The 26,190-nt window shown below is 32.5% G+C and overlaps 1 long non-coding RNA gene and 1 pseudogene across 1 annotated transcript; one reads left to right on the forward strand and one right to left on the reverse strand.

The window, feature by feature from the left end:
• The first annotated feature begins 1,219 nt into the window (after positions 1-1,219).
• LOC143085300 (toll-like receptor 4) lies at positions 1,220-11,183 on the forward strand (annotated as a pseudogene).
• A 7,546-nt stretch (positions 11,184-18,729) lies between these two features.
• On the reverse strand, positions 18,730-20,993 carry LOC143043173 (uncharacterized). Its single transcript, XR_012968240.1, has 2 exons — positions 20,867-20,993; positions 18,730-19,159 (listed from the first exon to the last, which is right to left on the reverse strand). It is a non-coding gene; the product is annotated as an uncharacterized LOC143043173 (long non-coding RNA).
• Between the last annotated feature and the right edge of the window lie 5,197 nt (positions 20,994-26,190).

A 26,190-nucleotide genomic window follows, 5' to 3' on the forward strand; every position in this document is an offset into this window, starting at 1 on the left:
GACTTGCTATAGACAATGACAACAATAGGAGATGACGTCGTCCGGCGTAGGGTCCTTTCCTGACAATTTGTCTCCTAGTCCGATCGCAGTAGATTTTGCACCATCAAATTTGGGGCCATCAGTAATGGATGGCCGTTACTATCTTAGATTAAAGCATTGTAAGGGGCGCAGTAAGAATGTAATGTAATTGAGAATGGAAGGACAATAATCTGGTGAAAAGGAATCAGCTACTTGTTTAGTATATGTAGTTATTTAAATATATTTTAGTTGCCATATTTTGCCATAATTTTTGGTCTCACAAGGTATATACTTTTTAGCATGTTAACGCCCGTGTGCATATCACTAGAGTCACAATTAACCATTTTCTGTCATTCAATTTCTTTGCCTTAGTTCATTTATAATCCCAAAAACGATATATACATGAATTACAAAGTAGGAAAAATGGAGACTGACTGAGACCAAAATCTGCAAATAAACTAATGACACTTTTTTGAAAGTGCTGAATGTTATTCCAATGATATTCACAAAGTCTGGTACCTTTGATAACTATTAACACCACTGGGTTGATGCCACTGCTTGTGGACGTTTCGTCCTCGAGGGTATCACAAACCAAGTAATCAGCACTTCCATGCTGACATTAATATCAATTGTATGGTCATTTTTATAAATTTACTGTTTGCAAAAGTGTAAATTATTTGAAATACTAAGGATTTTTTTCCCAGGCATAGATTATCTTAGCCGTATTTGGCACAACTTTTGTGGAATTTGGGTCATCGAGGCTCTTAAAATTTATACTTGTTTGGCTTTCTAACCTTTTTTTATCTGAGCGTCACTGATAAGTATCATGAAGACAAAACGCGCGTCTGGCGTAACAAATTATAAGCCTGGTCCCTTTGATAACTATTAATACAGATACATGTAGTTCATTTGTGCGTATATGTCCTGGTTGCCTTTGAAGGTTCTATCATTTAATGATATGTTTTCAACATTCGTTGTATGTAATAGTGTGTGCACTTAATATTTACGAACATTGTCCTTACACCAAAGAGTATCATTCATTTGTTTGACTTTATAATCAATTATAATGTATTTGTTGTAAATTTCAAAACTTGTAATATTTTAGATACCTTGATTTAATGTGTCACTTTTTGTTCGGTTCAGTATATAAATGTTTTCGTCCTTAGATAACCCATTTCTAGATTGATAGGAATGTTTTAAACTTAATCGATCATTACTTTATTGGATGCCATTTTAGTCTGTCATTTGTAGTAAGTATTTAAAATAATATGAAACTACAAATTTGAAACAAAGTTAAATAATTATTAAGCACTTGAAAAGGATTACTGTAAAACAAATACTTTTTCGACAAAATCATTTATCGTATCAATTCTGAAGAAATGAAATGCAACTGAATTATTGCCCACCACTACTCCTTATATTTCCTTATCCTTTAGTTCATATTAGGCCATGTTTTAGCTAAACTCCTGGTTTGCTAAGCGATCTATAATTCTGAAGAGTGATACTATTTTGTGTTGTCGTACACAGTTCACTTATGATAGTATTTAATTCAATGACTCGTCAGTAACATACGTAATTCATGAATAGATATTCTTGGAATCAACTTGCTAAACAAAAGACGATAATATCAACGAAACTGACAATACGCGCATCATGTTGCTTCGTTATGATTTTCGAGAATAATTCATTTATATTAAAACAAAAATTAAAAACGCAAAATCTCCAAAACTAGCAGATAAACACAATCAACGAAAAATGCTTTTTTTCCCTCGTTACATCTTTTGTAATTTCGGGTACTGCGTAACTGTACGTGTGATACCTTAATTTGATAAGTATATATTATTCTAATATGTTTAACATGCATCGTCATTTGATCTGTGAGAAACCTCTCCTGGTCGTCTAGCTGCTTCGAATGAAACTTTGTTTACAAATAGTTTTTGATTGACAAGTTCAACTTGGGGGCTTGATATGGATTGCGTGGCTGATATTGATATTGGCCTCGAGGGCTGATAACCAACCTTGACTTGCGGCTATTATTGTTATTGGCCATGCAAAAATGTGCATATCAGTACAAAATATGTTTCTTTAAAAATGGTATCAAAAACATAATAAACAATAAGGGAATATTCATGAAGCCCAAACAAGGTTAATTTACAACTGGCTGTTTATTATACTATCCTTCGTATTCATTATTAAACAGTTGAAAATCCTCAGAATTGGTAATTTTAATCTGTTTAAGGCTAACTTGGAACCAGACTAACTAAATAAAACTTCGCTATTGTTTCTTTAAATATCGCGCGACATACCATAAAACGGAAGGGATATCCCCAAGTTCCCGAAATAGATCTTTTCAACAACCTCGACACTGACTATTAACACCTACAGTTTACAGGAGAAATAGAGGGGTCATGTCAAAGATAAAAATCATTTATATATAAAAGAGGGACGAAAGATACCAAAGGGACAGTCAAACTCATAAATCTAAAACAAACTGACAACGCCATGGCTAAAAATAAAAAAAGACAAACAGAAAAACAATAGTACACACGACACAACATAGAAAACTAAAGAATAAACAACAGGAACCCCACCAAAAACTAGGGGTGATCTCAGGTGCTCCGGAAGGGTAAGCAGATCCTGCTCCACATGTGGCACCCGTCGTGTTGCTTAAGTGATTACAAATCCGGTAAATAGTCTAATTCGGTAGGTCATATTCATGAAAGGGAAGGGGATTGTAGTTACGACGTAAGGAACATATCCGATATCATTTGTGAAACGGTTATTCCATAACGTTCAACCAACTCGTGATGGCGTCCGTAAAATTTACGAAGGGATGATTTCAACTTCACCATTTGGAACTCTTGGTTTAATAACATGCATGTATGATAATCATGTTACTACATCTTTAAATTTTAACGATATTATTAAAAAAAAACGAATATTTAGCAATAAGCTATTCTGGATTTTCTGTATTTTCCACTTTCTTTCGCATGATTCTTATCGCATGTTAAAAAAGTTTAAAAGCATAAATATTTCACGTCAATATATTCACATTCGAAACTATGGCATCTTCGGTAATATGATTATTGACATCTAGTTTTGCGATTTTCAACGCACAATGGAAGTCGAATTCGCTTGCCAATAGCTGGCAATTCGTTTTTGGAATGTTATTTGATATGACACAACATTTTATCATTCCCATAGTAACATAATAACAGATAAGACATTGTACCTGGAAAATCTGCATGTCCAAAACGTGTCCGAAACATATGTATGAACATTGTAGACGTTGATTCTCAACATATTGAATATAATTGATTTTATAAGTTATCTTCGTGTCCAATGAATCAATTCCGTCTGTTTGTTTTAGAAACATTTTCTCCATTCCCGGGCATAATCACTACAGAAAACACGTCTTATGTGTTGTAAGAAGCTTGATCTGCTAAACCTAGCCTGTTGGAGCACTTCTGTTGATCCATGTTCGTTCTACTGCAACCCGCTGCATATGTCATGCCCATTTTCCAACCCAAGAATATATTGGTCAAAAGTAGAAATTTAAGGTTACGATATTATGTATCTCTGTGTTTTTTCGGAGCCGTTCCGATTTCTTGACTTGGTACATATTTTCCGACTATTGATTATATATCGCTGTACCTCAAAATGTTTAATGTGTTTCATTCGTGGTATTGTCCATCTAAAAAGATAAAAAAAAAATGCTTTGTGAAACTCTCCTGTATATTCAGATATTCGTAATTTTATTTTTAACCATGCTAGTATTGTTGATGAGACTTTTTATACATATGTCTGATAATGAAAAAAAACCTTTTTACTATTGAAAATATGTTATTTAATACTGCCTAAATCTGATATGAAATTTTAGTGAAGCTAAAATGTATTTTATACTCATTATAGTTGACTTGTATTTGTATAATAATATAAGAAAAATGGTTTATAGTCTCTCATAACTCTTTATAGAGTGGCTCTTGTTGTTAACTTGTGTTTTAAAAAGCTATATATTTTATATGTGACAAGTAGTGAGAATTTAGTAAAGTATTTGTCTTGTCTATTTTCCTGTCTAAAACCCTGCTAAGTGTAGAGTGCATTGTGAAAGGCATCCGAGGCAAATAACGGTCTATATATATATAGAGATGCGCCGCCTATGTCGAAAGTTATGTTTACATATTTTTTTACACATTTTTTTCTTTTTGCTAGCTTACCATAGCTTTAATCTCATCTTACAGAAATAAAAAATAGAATATTAAAGATTTCCCTCTTATTGGTTCGTGAGGGAATGGATGGGGTCCCTTTATTCTAAATTCTCTTATTTTTGTAGCATTTCTCTCTATTTTTATTTCCTTTTTACCCATTTTCTTTTAACGTTCTTTTATTTTGTCCATTATTCTCTTTTCTCTATTGTATGTTGCCAATTATTCGTTATTCCCTGTTCTTTATCATAGTTTAGCACCCCAGTATTCTATATAATTTTTATGATTTTCTTTTTCTTTTTTTTTGTGTCATGATTTCATATTATTGGTTCATTTGTGTCTATTTTGTAAACCCCATCCAGACTCTTATATATATGCCTTAGCTGTATTTGGCAAAACGTTTGGGAGCTTTGGTCCTCAATGCTCTTCAACTTTGTCCTTTGTTTGGCCTTTTTAACATTTGTGATTCGAGCGTCACTGATGGGTCTTTGTGGACGAGACGCGCGTCTGGCGTATATACGAAATTTTAATCCTGGTATCTATGATGATTTATTCATACTCAATCCAAAAATAAAACTAAAGAATTTAAATCATTACATGGTTTATAATCAACACAAGAAAACTACCGTTGTTGTAAATAAAAATAGGCACTCATATTTTTTCCCTTTCAATTTAATTACTAATCAATGGCAATTATATTATATACAACCATATTTATCAATATTTCTGAGACGACCACTAACATTTTACCTATTGTAGTCGTTGTCAACTGAAGGTGAAGACAAGTGTTGAAAAGATCTAATAGTGATACAGTCATTAAAGTACACAATGAAAGCAATGTTCCTGTAAAAGTAAGTAAATATTTAAAAGACCGTTTGACAGAGGGACGAAAGATACCAGAGGCACATTCAAACTCATAGAACTATAATAAACTGACAACGTAATGGCTAAAAAAGAAAAAGACAAACATGAGTACACAAGACACAACATAGAAAACTAAAGACAAAAAAAAACCACGAACCCAACCAAAAACTGGGAGGATCTCAGGTGCTCCGGAAGGGTAAGCATATCCTGTCGTGTTGCTCGTGTCATTACAAACCCGGTTAATAGTCTAATTCGACAAGCCATATTCGTGAAAGGGGAACGACATAAGGAGCATATCCTCTATCATTCATGCAAATGATATTCAACAACGGTCAACCAAGTCGTGATGTTAAATTTACGAAGGGATGATTTCAACTGAACTACTCGGAACTCGTGGTTTAATAGCTTCATTCTGAGTAGCAACACTCTATCAAGGAAATTATGACAGGACATACAAGCCCGGGAATGTCGTTTCAATTTGAAGTTATATACTGTGTATGTATGCGTATGCGTTGTCGGAATGTTTCTACAAAAAAATGGAAATTCACAATTTGGAAGTTGAAATCATCTTTTTTTGTCCTAAAGTTTTGTTTTCAACCGATAAGATATGAGACAAACTAAGTTATATCTGTTGTATCCTTTATTTCTAGTTCGATGGGATAGATGCGTTCAACATAGCGCACGAATTATGAATTATTTAGTGAGAGAGCATCCTCTTTTAATCTATAATGGAAAGTAAAGTGAAAAGATATTGCCATCTTCTTTTTTTCTCCCTAAGAAGTTCCTGTATGACGTCAGACTCATAAGAATAAAGGAACACGTCGACAAGATAAGGGACACAGAAGTTTCCCATGGGAATGCTGGTAGTCTATTAAAAACACGTCCTCCAAACGTAACACATATGTTGTCAATCAAGAAATCAAGCATCTTAATAATGTCTGTTTCAGAATTTATTAGGCTTAGAGTTATTTTTTTCAAAGTAGAATGTATACCTCCCTACTCCCTTCGGAGCAACCGAGATTACCCCCAGTTGTTGGTGGGTTTCAAGTTGCTTAGTCTTTAGTTTTCTATGTTGTGTATTGTGCTTCTTTTATTAGTTTGTTTGCCTTTGTAGCCTTGGCATTGTCAGTTTATTGTCGACGCCTGCGTGTGACTGTCACTCTGGTATCATTCGCACCTCTTTTAATACAAGAAACTTATATCTACGTTGGCCATTCTGTTTTATGAAACAATGCAGTACCAACTCGAGATCTTTCAATGTTTTTTTTCTAAATTGGAGTGGGATACTTGTGTAAAGTGTAGAAATATCCAATGTTTGTATACTATTGCAAGATGAAAGATCTTTGAAGTTTCTGTATCCACATCTGAATCACGCCACCTCTGAAATAGACAGTTCACAATAACTTTAAAGCCCGGCTTTAATTGCTAAAAAAATTGATGTAAACAATTAAGAAAGAGGTTTCCTGGAGTACTAGGAAAACCCAACAATATACTGTTGTTTGTAAGGACACAGATATAGTATAGGTTTCAGTGATGGAAGATCCAGTTCTTCATCTTTGGTTGAAATTCCAAAATAACATAGAACAGACCTATGATTATCTAGGATGTCCTCTTTAGTAATTGTCGTTGGGGTATATGTTCAGTTTCCAAATAAAATTATCGATATCTTTCTTATTCATTATTCAGGCAGTTAATGTAATGCAATTTAAACACATACACGATATTGTTAGGGTCTTTATATTTTGGGACGACAACATAATAGTCATAAAGGTAGGACACGTGTTTTGCAATATTTAGGTCTTTAAAGATTGACGGAGCATAGGTATTGATGTAGTTTCTTCATTCTAATTTGTATCAACGACCTCACTGCCTTAATTTATTCGGAAAGGGTATATACGTCTTCTTTCTTGCGTATAACTCCTTGTCTGACATATTCCTCGACTAAATTCATCAGTTTTATGAAAATGTGTTTTCAATTAATTGATTTAGGATCACGACATTTGGGACCTTTGGATAACACATTTCGTAGGGAAGTATTATTGACAATGTTGATGTCACCAGTATTAACGTGGCCAGCTGGATTTAATATGATAGGGGAAGTAGCACAGGTGCAATCAGGAGATCCTGCAAAACGTGTTTGTAATTGAAAAAAAATTAGTTGTAATTGGTTTGGTTTAAGTGGAAATGACTGGTACATACTGATCTTTAAAATAGGGAGTTTCTTATCGATTGAACTAATTTATAATGAAGAATATTGCCCAAGTTGAAAGCACCAGCACCTGTGTTGACTACTGAAAGTTTAAGTAAGATACACTTGTGTGAAATATAAATCCCGCAGAAATGTCCTAGTAATTCCTCAATTACATGTACTTCTTATTTTAGCAATATGGTAATCACACAGCTGATTTGTTTACTTGTTTGATTTGTTTTGAAGATAGATGTTGCGATAACTAGTATTGAAAACAAAATGTAGCTCTAGCACTTAATGCCAATGTGAAACCTCACGAATAAAATAATGTGATCAGGACTTCTAAGTTTTATCCAGAAAGCTCTCCCACAAATGAGCGGTTTTTGATATTGTATCTTTACTAAATTTCCGTCCTTTCGATTATATCAAATTATCAAGTTTGTATACAATTACCATACTTAGGCTTTGATCATTACGAATTGACACTTTTGATTTTCGAAATTTAGCAATCTACTGTCTTTATTAACAAATAGTAAAACAAACAAAAATAACCAACTCGGAGGAAAATTCTAAACGGTTAGTTCCTAAGCAAATGAAAAAAATCAAAAGCTCAAACACATCAAACGAATGAATAACAACTGTCATATTTCTGACTTGGTACAAGCATTTTTCAAGTAGAAAATTGTGGATTGTTTTATACATGTAGCTAGTTTAACATGTCACTTGCATGACAATCGCACAAAAAAGTAATAATGCTAATAAGGCACAACAATCACTAAATCTATAAATGAATGAAATAATTTAGTAAAGATCTATGTACTTTGTGAAAAAGCCAAAACAAAAGAATACATATATAAGCTGTAATTGTGAAATCCTCTAACCGAAAACCTATTTCAAAGGCTCTAAATGTTCAAGTATATATTAATTACATATTGGTTTTGTCGTCTTGTGATAATTTATGCACTTTTCATTTCAGAAGTATGGCAAATACACTACTTATTTTCTTTCTCACGTCTTTTGTTCTAATGATGCCAGTAAGTGTACAGACGAAAACTACATGTTTCTTTGATCAAAGATGTGGATGTAAAACTACAAATAAAACATATGTCGAGGTTGATTGTTCACACGTAAATCTATCGAAAATACCGTTCCTGCCAAGAAATGTAAGCAGTGTAGATCTAAGTAATAACAATATATCTAATATACCGGAACATCATTTTAAAGACAACGATATCTTAACTGAAATAAACCTTTCATTTAATAGATTACACTTTCTGAATAAGGAAATGTTTTATGGACTACATAGTGTCTTCAAGCTTCAGATGAACAATAATAATATAACAAAAACAACAAAAGATGTGTTTTTATATCTACGAACACTATCATATTTAGATGTTAAGATGAACAGAATCAGCTGGAGCAATCACAACGTTACATTTTCTCCATCTTTACTTACATTGAAAATTGATTACAATTCGTCTCATGAAAACCTGCCTGAAATGCCTCATTTAAAGACACTAGACGTTTCTGGATTATCTGGACAGTGCTACATACACACCGTAAAACCGGACACGTTTAGGTCTGTACCAACAATACATGAATTAGATATGTCTGCTTGTAAAGTGAATTACATGTACAATGGTTCATTTAGTTTTATGAGAAATTTATCAACTCTAGACGTTTCTTTTAACACATGTCTAAGGTTTGATGGTTTGGAAAATGTGACAGTTGACCTTCCCTTTACGTCGATAAAGATTCTGAAATTTAATAAAATTCATAAGACATTTCAAATGAATACGAAAGTTTTGAAGCGGCATTTTTACCATTTAAGATATACCAACTTGCAAGAAATGCATGGTGATAGTAATAGAATCCAGCTCTTCGAAGATGGAGCCATACAACAGCTTCCATTTTCCATTCGAAAAATCTTTATGTCCGACAATGAATTTTCGTATGGCCAATATCTTTTCGAGTTGATAACTTTGCAGATTGAATTTGTCAATACTTCGTTTTTGTTCAGTTCGCGAAGGAACAATGAACACGAAGAAATATGCGAGCGTCCTGACGAATCCTGTTGTAATCAAGTTTGTAAACCAATTCATGCACCTGATGAAATATTCCGATATAACACGTCTTGGAGAGTATTGCCAATTCCTCGAAAATTAAAAAAAGCTCTTTACAAAGAATGCTTTCTCCGCTATGAAATTCCAAAGTTTTCAGTTGCAGAAAATATTGTAGAATATATAGATCTAAGTTATAATATTTTCTATTCGTGGATTGGTCCACTTCTTACTTTTGATCATGTTCAATATTTAGATTTATCTAACAATATTTGCTCAAATGTGTCAAAGGTATTTTTTAAAAGCGTTCCAAATGTAATAACATTACTCCTACAAAATAATCTACTTGGATTTGTACTCCCGGATGACACTGAAGGGGAAATAATGCAACATATGCCAGCCCTTCAAACGATCAATTTGGCAAATAATAGGATTCCGAGTTTATCATATGCATTTTTTAATTCTCAGGCAAATTTGAAATACATAAAATTAGCAGGAAATATGATAGATAATATTACTTTTCAAATTAATCACATGAAACAGTTGTCAAATTTAGACCTTTCTAATAATAGAATTTCAAATTTAGATGAACATGCTCGTTTTCAATTAGAAAACGTGTACAAAGTCAACAACAATTTTTCTATTGATATAAGTGGAAATCCGTTAAAATGTAGTTGTGATACAATAAACTTTATTAAGTGGATGTCAACAACAAAAATCAGGATTCACAATAAAAATAAAACATCATGTCTGACGTCTCATGGGAACTCTGAATCATTACAGAAACCGAATAGAGTTTTTGAGAAGCTTCAGAAGGAATGTTCGTCGTATTCTTCTTTGATTGTTGGCACAGTAGCATCATTGGTCGTTTTCTTGTTTATTCTAATTTGGGGTATATGTTACCGCAATAGATGGCGCTTACGATATATGTATTACATGGTGAAAAATAAATATCAAGTGCAAAATAAAGAAAACTACAACAATGATGGCCAATATGAGTACGATGCTTTTGTATCATACGACAACAACGATAGATTTTTCGTTCATGACAAACTTTAACTTGTCTCGAACGCGAAGCTGAGTTGAAGCTTTGTATCCATAACAGAGATTTTTTACCTGGAAATGACATTGCAGGAAACATCACATCTGCAATTCACAACAGCCGAAAAGTGGTTATTGTTATGTCACATAATTATCTGGATTCGTATTGGTGTATGTTTGAATACAACATGGCAAAAGTGGAAAGCATTTATTCCAGAAATAAGGAAAACATATTATTTCTAGTATTTCTCGAGCAAATGTCACCAAAAGATTTACCATTGATGGTTTTAGAGTTAGTTCAATCCAGCTCTTACATCGAATATCCAAACGATGAATTTGGTGATACAGTGTTTTGGAATAAATTAAAGGAAGTTTTATCCCAGTAATAATTCTCTCTTCCAATGTTCAACTACTTACTTGAATACTAGATATGGAGGTATTTGCACATATAAAGAACAGTAATATTAAAGGATAATATATTTTGTAAAACTTTACAAACAATTTTATAAACGTCTGGATAATGATTTCAATAACATGTACCATTTAAATTGAAATTAGTGATTTTTAATATCATCTCAATATAATTAAACACATGCTACCAAATCAGGGATCATCTGTTTTTGACTGTTGCTTTTGGTACGCAAAACAGCCAAAGAATAAGTCAAGCAGCAAACATATGCACACAGTTTAAGTATTTGTTTTGAACTATTTTCGAGACTAGTTACTGAAAAATCTCATTTGTACTCTACTCGTTCGGCTACTCTTCAAATGAATTTCGATGTGTGAGTTAATGTATTTATTTTTACGAACAGCATAAATAACAATATCCTGCTTGTTATGACTTAAGACAAGTGAAAATATGGATTTTATTTAGAAAAATCAGAGAAATATATTGCAACTAATTAATCATCACAAACAGAAAAATACAGTATGATTTAAAATAAGTGATCTACCTCCTTGTTGTAAGGGTACTACGGCACAAATTTTATTATACGATAACAAGTTTGTAGAGCTTAATATATTTTCTGTGTTATAGTTTTACTGTACTTTTTTTAAATATCTTTCGTGTTTTTTTTACGACGTGATACTTTATTCAGTCATTATCTAAAACGTATATACAGAGATTGAAAACATAGAAACCGCGATATACATGTTTGCCTAAATCTTTTTTTTCTCTGCCATGTAAATCATTAATAGTTATCCCATAAGGACGCGGTGTGTCAGTGTAAGATCATCACGATGGCCGGAAGCTAGAGAATGATCTTACACTGACACACCAAGTCCGAATGGGATAACTATTTTACATCCCAGCTGTTTTAGATTAGACGAAAAACCATTTACAATTCATAAAATCTAGTTTAGAACGCCACACAACCATTATTATATACTTTATATATTACTATTTGATGTATATCCTTTATGACCCCCTAACACGATGGGTAGATATCAAACAATGTGAACTCGCCCCACTGGCCAATCGACCTACACTTTATCGCCACTTTATGAAAAAAATCGCCCCACTCTTGTAACCGACTCGCCCAACTTAAAAAAAAGTGTAAAATCAAATTGAACAATCAGTCTGACAACTCATTTGTTTAACGAAAAGGGTTTAAACCCCACTGAGTAAAGGTCTGCCAACTCGCCCCAGTTATAAAAATATCTTGCTTCCTTTAAGTATGTTAAATTTCTGATAGTCCGTATCCAGTCGTCCTGGTGAAGTTGTATGTGTCGTGGCTTGATATGCTAAAGGTCTTGAGTTCGAATCCCAGCATATACACTGGATTTTTTCTACGTGAATTTTAATAGATAGTCTTCTCCGTATAATTAATTATAAGTTTTATACTGGATATGACATTCCCGCCAAAATTTTACATAACAAAGGAAAGCATGCATAACAAAGAAACTTAAACTGGGGTGATCTGGTGGGGGTGATCCGGCTCAGATCACCCCTGTTAGAACAAAGGAGCTGGGTTGTAACTATAATGTTGGTGTAAAGTTCCTACTGACAGATACAAATACTACATTACAGTATACTACATTAGACTATATCCCAAAGTACTCTTGCAACAACATGGCGCCCGTCGTCTTCAATAACCCTTTACAAACTCTTAATCTTTAAAATGCATTGCCCAATCAGATTACAACTAAGCAACAACGACGTTTTACAATTATATTGGAGATGACCACGGATAAATTTCTCTTGTCAGAACCACAATTCCGATTTTGAGTAAAATCTTGTATGACCACCACGACGTGTGTCACTAGTGGAGCAGGAAATTGTTTCCATGGCAACTGTGTTTTTGTTTGTACGGAGTTTGTTTTGGTTTTGCTTGTTTGTTCAGTCTAACAATTATAGTTTTTGAAACATAACTTTTCAAAGTATGTGTTTTTTCAACAGGTAAAAGTATGGTTTGTACAATCTTATAGTATTTAAAACTTTTATATTCTGTAAACACTCTGTGTTACTTAATTAACATGTATCGATGTTTTGTTTTTTGTAATGCTTATATCGTAGGATAAGACCACATACATATTTAAATCACTAGTGGAGCAAGCACTGGTGTCCCTACAGGACCGCACGCGTTCACCTTTGGCCTTTTGTGTTGTCAATACTTTTTACTCAGCAATGTTTTGTTAATTTGTTTGTCTTTTCTTCTTCGTTTTTCGTGATAATAGTGTTATGGTCGGACTTGTCAGATGTTTTCTCCCCAAGCATAACTTAAGAGTCTCCCTTCCGTCAAGTCCATAACAATGAATCTACACACTGAACTAGGTATCAAGTGAGTGTATTTACTATAAGTATGGCAATTTGTTCCTCCTGTGACGGAAGCTGACGAATTTAAAAGCATATACGTCCAGAAATCCAACGAAAAAGATTCACACAAGAGTAAATAAAAATATTTATTGTAATCTAAACAGGCTAGTCCTCTTCCTTGCAACGTAAAGGTATCACAGACACCCTTGTTGTCAACCGTCAAAGCCAAACAGGTAAAAGACAGCGAACCAGTCTTTTATCTAAATATCCGATTGGTTGATTAATCTGATATAAAACTGTGTATTATGCATCTATGAAGCCAAGCTTGATAAAAGTAGTATAGTCAGAGTCAAGATGTATAAAAGAAATAATTTTAACAGATAGAAATTAAGTTTCAAATAAGATAAAAATAATCCTTGCACGAGTAGCTAGATTCATTGCATTCTAGCACACACTTAAAACATTTCACTCGACAGATATCCACACAACGCTTGTAATTATCATAAGGATTGACAAATCTACAATTCTCAGAACACCCAGCAACGGCAGTCGTAATACATTGCTTTGTGCAGATAACAGCGGATGTTCCTCCTATCAATACCAAGACGATACAAACTATGGTAACACTTGTCCTCAGTTTCAATTGACATCTAGTATTTTCAAACGTCTCTCAACGCTCAATGTTTCCATCAATCGAAAGCACTGTAAACAGATGTTTTCATCTTGATTAATCAATTGATAGAGTGTGAATAAACATTTTGGTGCACATGCTCCATCTCAACGTTGATATGGGAAACCTAGAATATGGAAAGAATCACAATTAAGGTGACTCGATTGTCTTCCTCCACTTTGGATTTTGAAGTAGCAGATAACATTGGTCTAGATATTTAATGAAATGTGCAAATTTTGAGAGTAGTATATAATCAATATTGATGTGTAAGATTTTTTATGTGAATATAGAAAATTGTGTGTGTTATCATAATAACGGCTGTCATTTCTCAAAAACATCTTATTTGTGTTTGATTTTTTTTTTCAACAATAAAGGGAGATAAAGTTATTTTTATAATAGAAAGTGTTATGAATTTACTTATTTTAATCTAGATGTAGTTTTCTTTTTATCACACATAATTTGATTTTCTATGCATAATCTATACAAATTCTGACAATTTTGGACAACCTGCCAAGTTGACCCTTACTTTTTATCATATTTAAAAAAAAAGGTATGATAAAAACTTTTTTTTAACAAATTTAAAAAAAATTCTATCAATTCTAATTAAGATTCTTCTATTCAAAATTTTCAAAAGCGTACATTTCAAATTAATTTTACTCATAATAGTTTCAAAGATAAAATTTACCTTCAATAAAAGTCTTGATAGAGTGACGATATTGTGACCTCTGAAAGTAAGTAATTTTACACATAATACAACTAGTTTAAAACGGAAACTATAAACGGATGAACGTCAAAAGTTTGAAACGGGGACACCGAAGGGCGCCTTTTCACGCATTTGTATCTCATTGTTGGACATTTGCAATTGGTGATAAAATTTTCATAAAATAAAATTGCGGGGTAGATCTAAAGTTGAGACAAATTATGACACTTTTAAAAACTTTTTCTTTTATTTCTAGTTATTCGATTGATTGTTCGATATGGGATGTTTACGCCAAAGAATCACCGACTTTCGAAAGGAATTCTTCTTCGTTGTGTACTGTTTGAGTTATGATCAACTGTTTTCCCTATGCGAATAACGCTTCAAGTCTTCAATAGTATACCGTTATAGAACTAGGAAATTACTTCCATTGGTCTATACAGAAATAAATGTCAACAATAACAACTCGTTAGCCTTAATGTGTTTTATCAATTTTTGGATTCGAGCGTCACTGATGAGTCTTTTGTAGACTAAATGCGCGTCTGGCGTACATACAAAATTTAGTCCTGGTATCTATGATGAGTGGATTTTCATAATCAATGTTATCACCAACACCTAGTTGTGTGTATAAAGGGACATACCATTAACATGTACTACTAACCGTGTATTGCAATAAACCCCGCCTTCTAACCTGACATGGAACCTAACAAACCTGATATGGAATATACACGGTCTCCACGCAGTTGCTTTTAACCAATCATAATTTATTCCTGAAATGTATAGAAGGTAAGATAAACATCGACACCATGTGTTTTGCTTGCGATATTAAGCAATCGCCTTTTTCGTAAAAAGTAAATAAAAGGTGGTGTGAGGTAAAAGTTGATGAGACTAAAAACAATATTAAGATTCTAATTGGAAATTTCTAACGTTTTTTTTCGGTCGAAGTTCGTCTGGAACAGGGAGATACCCTATGATTTCTGGCGTCATTTGCATATCCATCATGATGCCGAAGAAAATTACATATCAACTTCTTGCAAGGCCGTTCATATATAATGTCCAAGCTTGAAGAAATAACTCATATACAAAATATCAAAGAGAGTTTAAACTCCACAAATTGTTTTACAACTATTAAGTTCTTTTTTTTTATTTCGTCGTAAAAGTATTGGTTTTAGACAAAACACTTTTTTCTCAATTAAGAGGGAATTCAAGGGTTTGTGGATTCGAACAAATGTCCTTTAAGACAAACCGTTTCCTCACGGGCGATCAAGCTCCTGATTTACAAAGGATTTTACTTTTCGTTATACGCGTCTGTTTTTACAAATGTATGTCTACAAATTGACAAAACCGGGATTTTCAATTTGGAATAGACAATTTGTTTTGTTCCATGTACATTAATACACATATTGAGCTACTCAAAATCACTAGTTTGCTAGTCTTCATTTTGACATACCTTTATACTTATTAATTCTCCGTTGATCTTGAACAGTTGAAGAAGATATTACATCGCACAATCGAAAGTTGTTATATAATTATTCATATTCTTTTATATCATAAAAGTTACAAATAAATAAACAGGTATTCTACCTGTTCTCTGTCTGTTGGTGGTCCGTCACCGTACCGGTTATTATAGACTATTGAAACATTTTTTGCCGAGGTAGATTACCGCCTGATCTACACAAAATACCAGAACATTTTCCATCATGACTACTTTCATTATCCAAGTTACTACAAACATAAATGTATGGTATACGTATGCATATAATGTCAATCATTCTCGATTGTATAAGATATAAATATGTTTTCAGTAATTATTTAAAAAGACTTTTTGCATCAAAAGCAAAAAAGGACAAGATATTTTTTTTCGATTTTAATATCAAATGCTCCACTTAAGCTGCTGTTTGTCAGCGTGATTGGTTAAATCGGCAGATACTTTTAATTTGTTTTTACATATATATGCAGTTTTGTTGTCAAAAGGAAGAATAAAGATATGTTGGAGAAAAAAAAACGTAACGGCCAGTCGAAAATATTACAAAATCCGCATGGATATCAAAATGAACACACGTTAAAAATTAAACTTCTTTGCGTTATAAAAATTCCAGGTTACCCTAACTCGACACATAATTCCAGACCCGAGAAATTACAGGTACATGTATTTGGGTCTTAATGTGGTATTGTATAATTTCCTAATCTAGTTTCAGAATAGCATTATAAACACGCTACACGCATTCGTGAATACATTCATGTGTGATTCGGTTGTGGTTGAATAATATTTCTATATTTTATTCCTTGGAGTTCAGTAATTTTGTGATTTTACTTCTATTAATATTAAAAAGAAAATAGAAATGGTATAAGCAGGGGCCTATCTATTTTAAGCTTATTTTAGCTACATTTTTAATCATCACAAAAAAAGAGGTATGATTGCCATTATAAGCTTAACTAACTTAATGTTATCAATCGTACATTTAGTTGATCGTCAATCAATCATTATTATCAAGCTTTGGATGCGTATACTGCAGTATCCGAATAGAACATATTAGGTATGAAATAAAAATAAATTTATATTTTCTCTTGTCTCTAAATTAAACCTATGTTGTTATCATGTTTCGAATGCTTTGAACTAGCTGTCAGCAACGGCGTGCACTCTCGGGTCTTTATTGTTTGTCTTTTGGTTAGTTTTTTTATACTTTGTGTCGATCTGAGTTTAGCCCTTTTCAGCTGATTTTTATAGTTTTTTTCCTGTAAAATCTTTGTTCTCATTAATTTTGGTTCCAGCAACATGTTTAGCTTCGACACATGATTTATGTGTCTGTCTCAAGTCAGGATCCTGTAAATAAGTGGTTGCTGAAAATCACATTTCGGTGTTTCATTTATTCATTTTGTCTCTGTTTTTTAAGAGATGCTAGCTGTTTTAAATTACTTTTGACAGATTTTATCATAACTTAGCCCAAATAACTCATCCGTCGTTGTCCGTTAATTTTTACTATTTTATCTTAGTCTCTAAAATCCCTCGCTCTCTCGGAGAAAAAAAAACCAATCACAACAGATAATTATCCTTCGTAGGTTGAAAATAAACTCATCATATATACCAGGACTAAATTTTGAATATACACCAGACACGCGTTTCGTCTACAAAAGTGACGCTCGAATCCAAAAAAAAAAAAAAAAAAAAGCCAAATAAAGTTCGAAGTTTAAGAGCATTGAGATCCAAAATTCCTAAAAGTGTTGCCAAATACAGCTAAGGTAATCTATTTCCGAGGTGGAAAAGCCTTAGTATTTTAAAAGAACTATCTGTAGGTAAACTTGTAATGGAAGATGAGCGCTCACAATATAAAAAAAAAGAAAAAAAAGATGTGGTATGATTGCGAGTGAGACACATATCCTGTAAATGTTCGAATGTAAAACAATCTTATCTTTTTCTCTGTTATTTCAATTACAAAAATGTTGTTGTTATGTTTTTGCTGACAGATACAGAAAACCATGAGCGCGCAATAACATGGCGCCCCTCGTCTTCTATTAACCGTTACAAAAACTTAATTTTTAAAATCCGATGCCACGGATAGTTTTCACTTGTCGAAATCACAATACCGTATCGATTGTGACAATATTGTTGGTTAGTAAAATCTTGAATGGTCGACACGAAGTGTGTCACTGGTAGAACAGGACAGTGTTGCCATGGTAGTTGTTTGTTTTGCTTTAACGCGGTTAGTGTTGTTTTTCATTGAAACAGTTATATTTGTGCAATACAATGTATCATCATCCAAAGTATGTAAAGGTAAAAATCTCATTTATCCTTGCCCTGTACAAGCTTGTTTCAACTAATAGTGTGTCAAAACGTTGTTTTACATAAGTAAAATGTATCGATGTTTTGTGATTATATTTGCCTTTGTCGGAGGATAAGGCCTCAAGCATTTTTTAATCACTAGTAGAACACAAATTGTTAGCCTTCGAGAGCACACGAGTTCACCCTTGGTTTTTTATGGGGTCCTTTATGTTCGGAGCAATGTATTGTTTATTTGTTTCGTCTTTCCGTCGGTTTTCTTATGTTAAAGGTGTTACTGTTGGACATCTCGTACGTTTTGTAAGCAACCTTAATTCAAGGGTCTCTCTTCGTCAGGTCGATAACAAAGAATTTAAGATGAGATCCTGAATAATACATTAGATATCGAATGTATTTACTATAAGTGTCATATTTTTTGTCACCTGAGAGAACTAATAAAAAAGATTGTACAAATGTACATAACAGTATTTATTATTATCTAAATATCTTATCTGGTTAAGTAAATTAATATCGAAATCTTTATTATGCAGCTATGAAGACAGTCAAGCTTGATAAAACTAGCATATATTCAGAGTATAGATATACAAATGTATCAAAGAAATAATCATAAACAATAAAAATTTATGTTTCAAATAAGATTAAAGTAATCTTTGCACGAGTAGGTAGATTCTCTGCATTCTAGTGCACACTCAAAACATTTCACTCGACAGTAAACCGCACATATCTTGTAATTATCATACCGAATATTATTCGATTTACATATAAGAGAACATCCGAAGGCTGTCTTAATACATTGCTTTGTGCAGATAACAGCGGATGTTCCTCCTATCAAAATCGAGACGATACAAACTATGACAACACTTGTCCTTAGTTTTAATTCCATCTGGAAAACAATAAAATGATATAAAGTATATATTTGAAATTGACTTTGACCATTTTTCAAATACCTTGACTACAATTAATTTGGTTTAATCTTTATAAAATTTTTGACAAAATGTTTACAATGACCCGTTGACGACAAAAAAAGAAAAAGTAAAAAAAAAAGAACCTCATGTATCATCTAAAGTTGACATAGTTAATGACGTCATGGAAGGCAATTTTTGTTATGTGACGCCTTCTTAAGACATCATAAGGCTGAAGCCATTTCATTTTTTATTCGAGCGCCACTGATGAGTCTTATAAAATAGACTAAACGCGTCCTTGTAGTACCAGATTTTAAGTTTTGTTTCTTTGATGAGAGTTTTTCATCGATGTTAATGGTGACGAGTTTTATTAAAGCCTATTATGGACTTAGTAGATAAACCATATAAAATAATAGTATGTCAATAAATTATTATGACATACTATGATACATTATGGCTTTGAGTCTTTTTTCAAGTATTGTATAACAGAATGAGATGTGGTATGATTGTTAACAAGGCAACTACATGTATCCACCAAAAACCACATGACGTTAGTGCAAACAACTATATGTCACCATACTGCCTTTAACAATTCAACAATTAGCAAAGCTCATACATCATAGTAAGCTATATAAGGTCCCGATATAAAAAAATATAAAACCATTCAAAAAGAAATATACGACAAATGATATGCAGCATCATACGACGACCACCGAATGACATCATCCGGACTTTGGACGGACACTTAAAGAATTAGGCGGGTTTAAATATGTGTGCGTGCGCCCAACCCTTCCTTACAGGGAACAGTAATAAATTTAGTTGTGTTATATTACAACTAGATACTTTTAGTCAATTTTGTTAAATATGGAGTCACTACATTTCAATCTTAATTAACTTTGTTTATGTTTGACATCTAGTTGCATACTATATATTTCATAATTAAGAAAATTAAGAAATACTTCCAGACTAATTCTTCTTAATGACTTTTATGAATACCGCAAATTCAGACTATAAACAAAAACGTTTTGGAGAATTGTTTTTAGCATATTTGTCCAAGCAACTATCATATAGTACAATTTACAAATAAAAGACATCATCATAATCTAACATTTGGTGATAAAACACAAATTACATGATATTTTACTGGTATCAAAAAGTTTACAATAAGAAGTAAAGATTAATTATTTTAAATCAAATGATTAGAGTAATTCGATAGAATTAAAAATGGAAGTATTGTCATTATTCTATGGAATTCTAGATAACAGAACTTTCTTTTCTGATAAGAATATGTTTCAAGACCTCAAACAATTTAAACGTATTGGCTTGTGAGGTTTCCCATTCTTAACGATGATAAGTGAAAAAAACCACCTCCAAGTAATGTTTTATAACCACTTTTTACCTCATTTCTTATTCATATCCAATTACAAGAAGTAAAAAAAAAATAAAAAAATACAGGAATCATAATTGGATGAAGACAGAAAATTCCACGGCCAACTGAAATGCTTAAGTAACACACAACCGCCAACAAAACAGTACCCTTATTACACACTGAACAAAATAAGGCAAACATTGATGCGAAATGTTCCGGAAAGAGGCAATTTTCTGATCAAACAAAATCTTCAAAATCGTGTATTTTAAACGAATCCTTATTTATCTCACAATAGTCTAATAGATTAAATCATAATTACCTTATATCAAAGTGTTAATGGATTGATGATATTGCGAGTACGGAAAGTAAGTAAAGTTACAATTAGTTTTAAAAGGAAACTGAAGAAGGATGAACGTCAACAGTTTAAAACGGAGACATTCAAGGCCGGCTTTTTACGCACTTTCATCTTATTGTTGGACATTTGGTGACAGGGTTTTTATATAATAAAATTGCTGCGCATATCTCAATATTTATTGGTAGATCTAAAATTATTGAGACAATCTTGACAATTTCAGAAACTTTTTTTTTTTGTCTAATTATTTGATTGATTGGTTGATGGGATGTTTACGCCAATGTCATCACTTTGGGCTATTTGTTGCGGTCAGTTTGACCTGGTGGAGGAAGCCTGAATGTCCGTAGAGAACCATCAACCTCTGGAAGGAATACTCCTTTGTTGTTTATTATGTTGAATATTGAATGTTGAATATGGAACCAACTTGACATAAAAAAACCAACACAATTATTAGAGCAACATGAGGCAATAGTTGCAGTCTAGTGCCCTAGAAAGATGAACAATTTTTTTTCTGCTAGATAAACTCGTCAATATTGACATTATATTTAACTAATGGTGTAAAAGATTAAATCTTGAATTGAAATTTTAATGGAGTGACGATGTTGTAACTGCTATTCACAGAAAAGTAAATTCGTTTACAATCGTAAGAAGAGGGTTTTGCATGGCAAAAACGTTGCCTCTGGTTTCATGTCTCCTCAACAGTTATTTACAGATGATTGCGATTGCTTATATATATATATATATATATATATATATATATATATATATATATATATATATATATATATATATATATATAAATACAAGTTGGCGATCTGTAAGGACTTGTAAACAAAATCCATGTATGTGAAGGGGGCACATGGTACGCTTGAAATGAACTCATTTTGATTTCATGGAACAAAAGAATTCTGGAAAAACAACCGTTTAAGGATTTAAAATTCTACAAATACAAATAGTTTTTCTCGAAGACCATCTTTTTATTATTTTATTATAATAATATTTTCAAAATTGTGTGATTCCTTCCTGATTAATTTATTAATTTTTTCAGATAATCTAATAAACATTTTTTTGTGTGCATAGTTGTCTCAATTCATGTTATATTTCTGTAAATTACATTGACACTTTTCCTAAAAAAAAGACAATATGTGTATGCGCAAACCGAATTACACAGAAAAAGAAAGGACGTCTAAAAGGTCAAAATATGGTCTGCTTAATGAAATAAATATCCAAATACTTCGTCATTGATATATTTTTAACTATAAAGTATACCATCTTGACATGTTACAACCTTTAATTTAATTTCTTTTTTATTTCATAGTGTGTTTCGTCGTTAGAATATTAGTTTTATACAAAGCATTTTTTTCGATAAAGTAGGAATATAAGTGTTTGTGGATTCAAACAAATGTCCTCATAAAAACCGTTTCCCAACAGGCGATCAAGCTCTTGTGGAAAAACGCATTTTAACGCTATATGTATTATTTTCTATGACAAAACCGGGTCTTGCTTGCTTTTTGAAATGTAAGTACGAAACCAGTTTTACACATTGACTAAACTGAGTCCAAATTTTCAGCCGGGGTTGTTATCCAGCCCAATCTACATACGAGAACATTTTCCATCATTTTCCATCATGAACATTTTTATTATCCAAGTCACTGCACACGTAAATATATTGTATGAGTTTGCATATAATGTCAAACATTTGCTCTTATTTAAATATAATGTTGTATGATTGCCGATGAGACAAATCTCCAGAAGATACCAAAATGACACAGAAATTAACAACTATAGGTCACCGTACGGCCTTCAACAATGAGTAAAGCCCATACCGCATAGTCAGTTATAAAAGGCCTCGAATTACAATGTAAAACAATTAAAACGAGAAAACAAACGGCATAGTTTATGTACAAAAATAAATGAGAAACAAATATGTAACACACGAACAAACGACAACCACTGAATTACAGGCTCCTGACTTGGGACAGGCACATGTATACAGAATGTTTCGGGGTTCAACATTTTAGCGGGATATTAACCCTCCCCTAGCCTGGGCCTGTTGTGTATCAGTAAAACATAAGAACGAACTATAAAAATCAGTTACAAAAGGCTTAACTCATCAGATGGATACAAATACAACAACTACATAAATGTACGTTACCGGGTACTTGTATATCCCAACAACAAAAAGACCATTAGTACAGATCTGAGAGAACTCACAGTTTCTGACAGCTAGTTCAAAGCCACTAACACCTTATAAAAATTCATGCATCTAAGACTAAATTATCAAGCAGTACACATCAAGCATCCAATGGATTTAGTGTAAAGAGTCATAAACAGTCGGAGAAAAACATGAGTTTTAGAACAGCATCATAAATATGCTACGTACATTCTTGATTACTACCATGTGTTGTTCGGTAAAGGTTAAAAAAAATGATACCTTTATTTTTTTGGTAACTTTTTTTAATGCTCACTCTTTTTGAAGTATTTGAAGTGGAAAATGCCAGGGCTTATCTTTTTTTTAGCTCATTTGAGCTACATATTTAATCATCAAGTAAAATGTGGTATGATAACCAATGGGACAACTTTACATGATAGAATATTGTAAATTCAGAAATTATTGCGAGGTTTTTATTATTTCGAATAATGCGACAGAGTTGTAAACGCAATAATTAAAACTCGCATTTTGTAATATCTTAACTGAATTAAGCATGACTTTTCTCAAAATCGTAATAATTAAAATCGCATTTAATTTAAAATGACAAAATCGCAATAATAAATGAACGCAATAATTTCTGAATATACAGTAACTGAAATAAAGCTTAAGATCACCAACTATAGGTCACCGTAAATCACTAATGAAGCTTTGAATGCGTGCACTGCAGTATCAAAACTGAAAACGTAAGATCTGAAAGTAATAACCATCTTATATTTTTTCTTCTCTTAAAACTAAGCCTATGTTGTTCTCATGTTTCTAATGGCAGGAAAATATGATTTGTTTTGTCAGTTGTAAAGGGCTTTGAACTAGCTGTCAGTAACTGTGTGTACTCTCATGTCTATAGTGTGTGTCAATTTATATACTTTGTACCGATCTGAGGAGTTTATCCCTTTTCCACTGATTTTTTTAGTTTGTACTGAGTCACTATTATCTTAATTTAGTTTAACTTCGCCACATTCTGTATGTGCTTGTTCTAATTTAGGAGCCTGTAATTAAGTTGTTGTCATTTACGTTTTTTGTAGTTTGTTGCTGAACATCATATTTAGTTTCAGTTTGTAGTTTTAAACTCATATAAGGTCGTAAGTTTTTCCGTTTCGACTGTTTTACACTTCCCTTTTTATAGCTTATCCGGTGTTTTTTTTTGAAGGCCGTACGATGACGTATTGTCATTTGGTTTCTAATTTTTGAGTAATATAAATGCTAGCTGTTAAAATACCTTTTGACAGATTTTATTATAATCTAGCCCAAAGTACTCTTCCATTAACCCTGCATCCGCCGTTATTCGTTAACTTTTACAATTGTATCTTATTCTCTGAAATCCATCGCCCGCTCGGAACAAAACCAATCATCAACAGATAATACCGGTGTTCTTAGGATGATGATGTTACAAATTTGTAAATGAGGGATGAGTGCTCACAATATAAAATTAAGAAGATGTGGTATGATTGCCAGTAAAACACCCATCATGTAGTTTTGTGCGTGTGTTTAGTTCATTTCATCTGTATTTTAGTTTTGTAATTGTATCGTTATGAATCAGCCATTACAATGTATAACACCTATATCCACATCATTCGAACTCTAAGACTTGTTGGTTGTTATCTCATCATACATTCTAGCCCGAGATAAAAAATTAAACATGATAAAAATAAAGAGATTATATGACTGCCAAAAAGAAAAGTATCCACCAAGTAAGACCAATGGATGAGAATTTATTCTATTACAGAATCTATAAAAAAAAATGTCCTCCATCATGTTCGTTGAAGCATAGTTAACCTAGATGACAATATTCACGGATTACGAGCAAAATTGGAGTATCAAAAATAAATATAAAGATATTCTCAACTAGAACTTAATTCTATCCGATGTATTTCTATACTGTACTGGTTACTAGAACTTCAGATATACCAAACCAGAAACTTAATATCTGAGAAACAATCAATATCTGCTCTCCATTGTAGATTCTGTATTTTTGTTCTGCAAGGATCACCAGTGTTTCACCTTTTTTTCGTACTTGTATTACCAAAATATGTATTCTACAAAGTTTGTGCGTAAGAGTAATCTTGTTTTAATAATGTACGTATTTCCAGTATGCGATTTTTGACCGTGTATATATTGGAGAAAAAAGCGTAACGGTCTGTAGAAAATATAAAAAAATCTGCATAATATCAAAATGAACACACGTTAAAAATGAACCTTCAATATGCTATAAAATTTCCAGGTTACCCTAACTGGACACATAATTCTGGACCTGAGAAAATTAACATGGCACTTACAGGTACATGTATGTGGGTCGTAATGTGGTATTGTATAATTTCCAAAACTAGTTTCAGAATAGCATCATAAACACGGTACGCGCATTCGTGAATACAGTCATGTGTGATTCGGTAGTGGTTGAATAATATTTCGATATTTTTATTCCTTGAAGTTCAGTATTTTGTGATTTTACTTTTAATATTTTATTTAATATTCACTTTTTAAAAAGTAAATGGAAATGGAAAAAGCAGGGGCCTATCTATTTTAAGCTCATTGAAGCTACATTTTTAACATAAAAAAAAATGCGGTATGATTGCCAATGAAACAACTGATCATCAGAGATAACTAATATAAAGCTTGATGTTATCAATCATAGATCATCGTCAATCAATTATTATTAAGCTTGGATGTGTATACTGCAGTATCCCAATTGCAAATTTAAGGTTTTAAATTAAAATAAATTTATATTTTCTCTGTTTTTTTAAATTAAACCTATGTTGTTATCATGTTTCGAATGCCTTGAACTAGCTGTCAGCAACGGCGTGCACTCTCGGGTCTATATTGTGTGTCTTTTTGTTAGTTTTTTATACTTTGTATTGATCTGATGAATTAAGCCCGTTTCAGCTGACTTTTATAGTTTTTTTCTCTTGCACCATTGTCCCCTTTAATTTTGGCGCCATCAAACAAGTTAAGCTTTGACACATGATGCCTGTCCCAAGTCAGGATCCTGTAATTAAGTGGTTGCTGAAAATCATATTTCGGTTTTTTTATTTATTCATGTGGTGTCTGGTTTTTAAGAAATGCTAGCTGTTTAAAAGTAATTTTG

Source organism: Mytilus galloprovincialis, chromosome 8 (assembly GCF_965363235.1).
Source record: "Mytilus galloprovincialis chromosome 8, xbMytGall1.hap1.1, whole genome shotgun sequence".
NCBI lineage: Eukaryota > Metazoa > Mollusca > Bivalvia > Mytilida > Mytilidae > Mytilus > Mytilus galloprovincialis.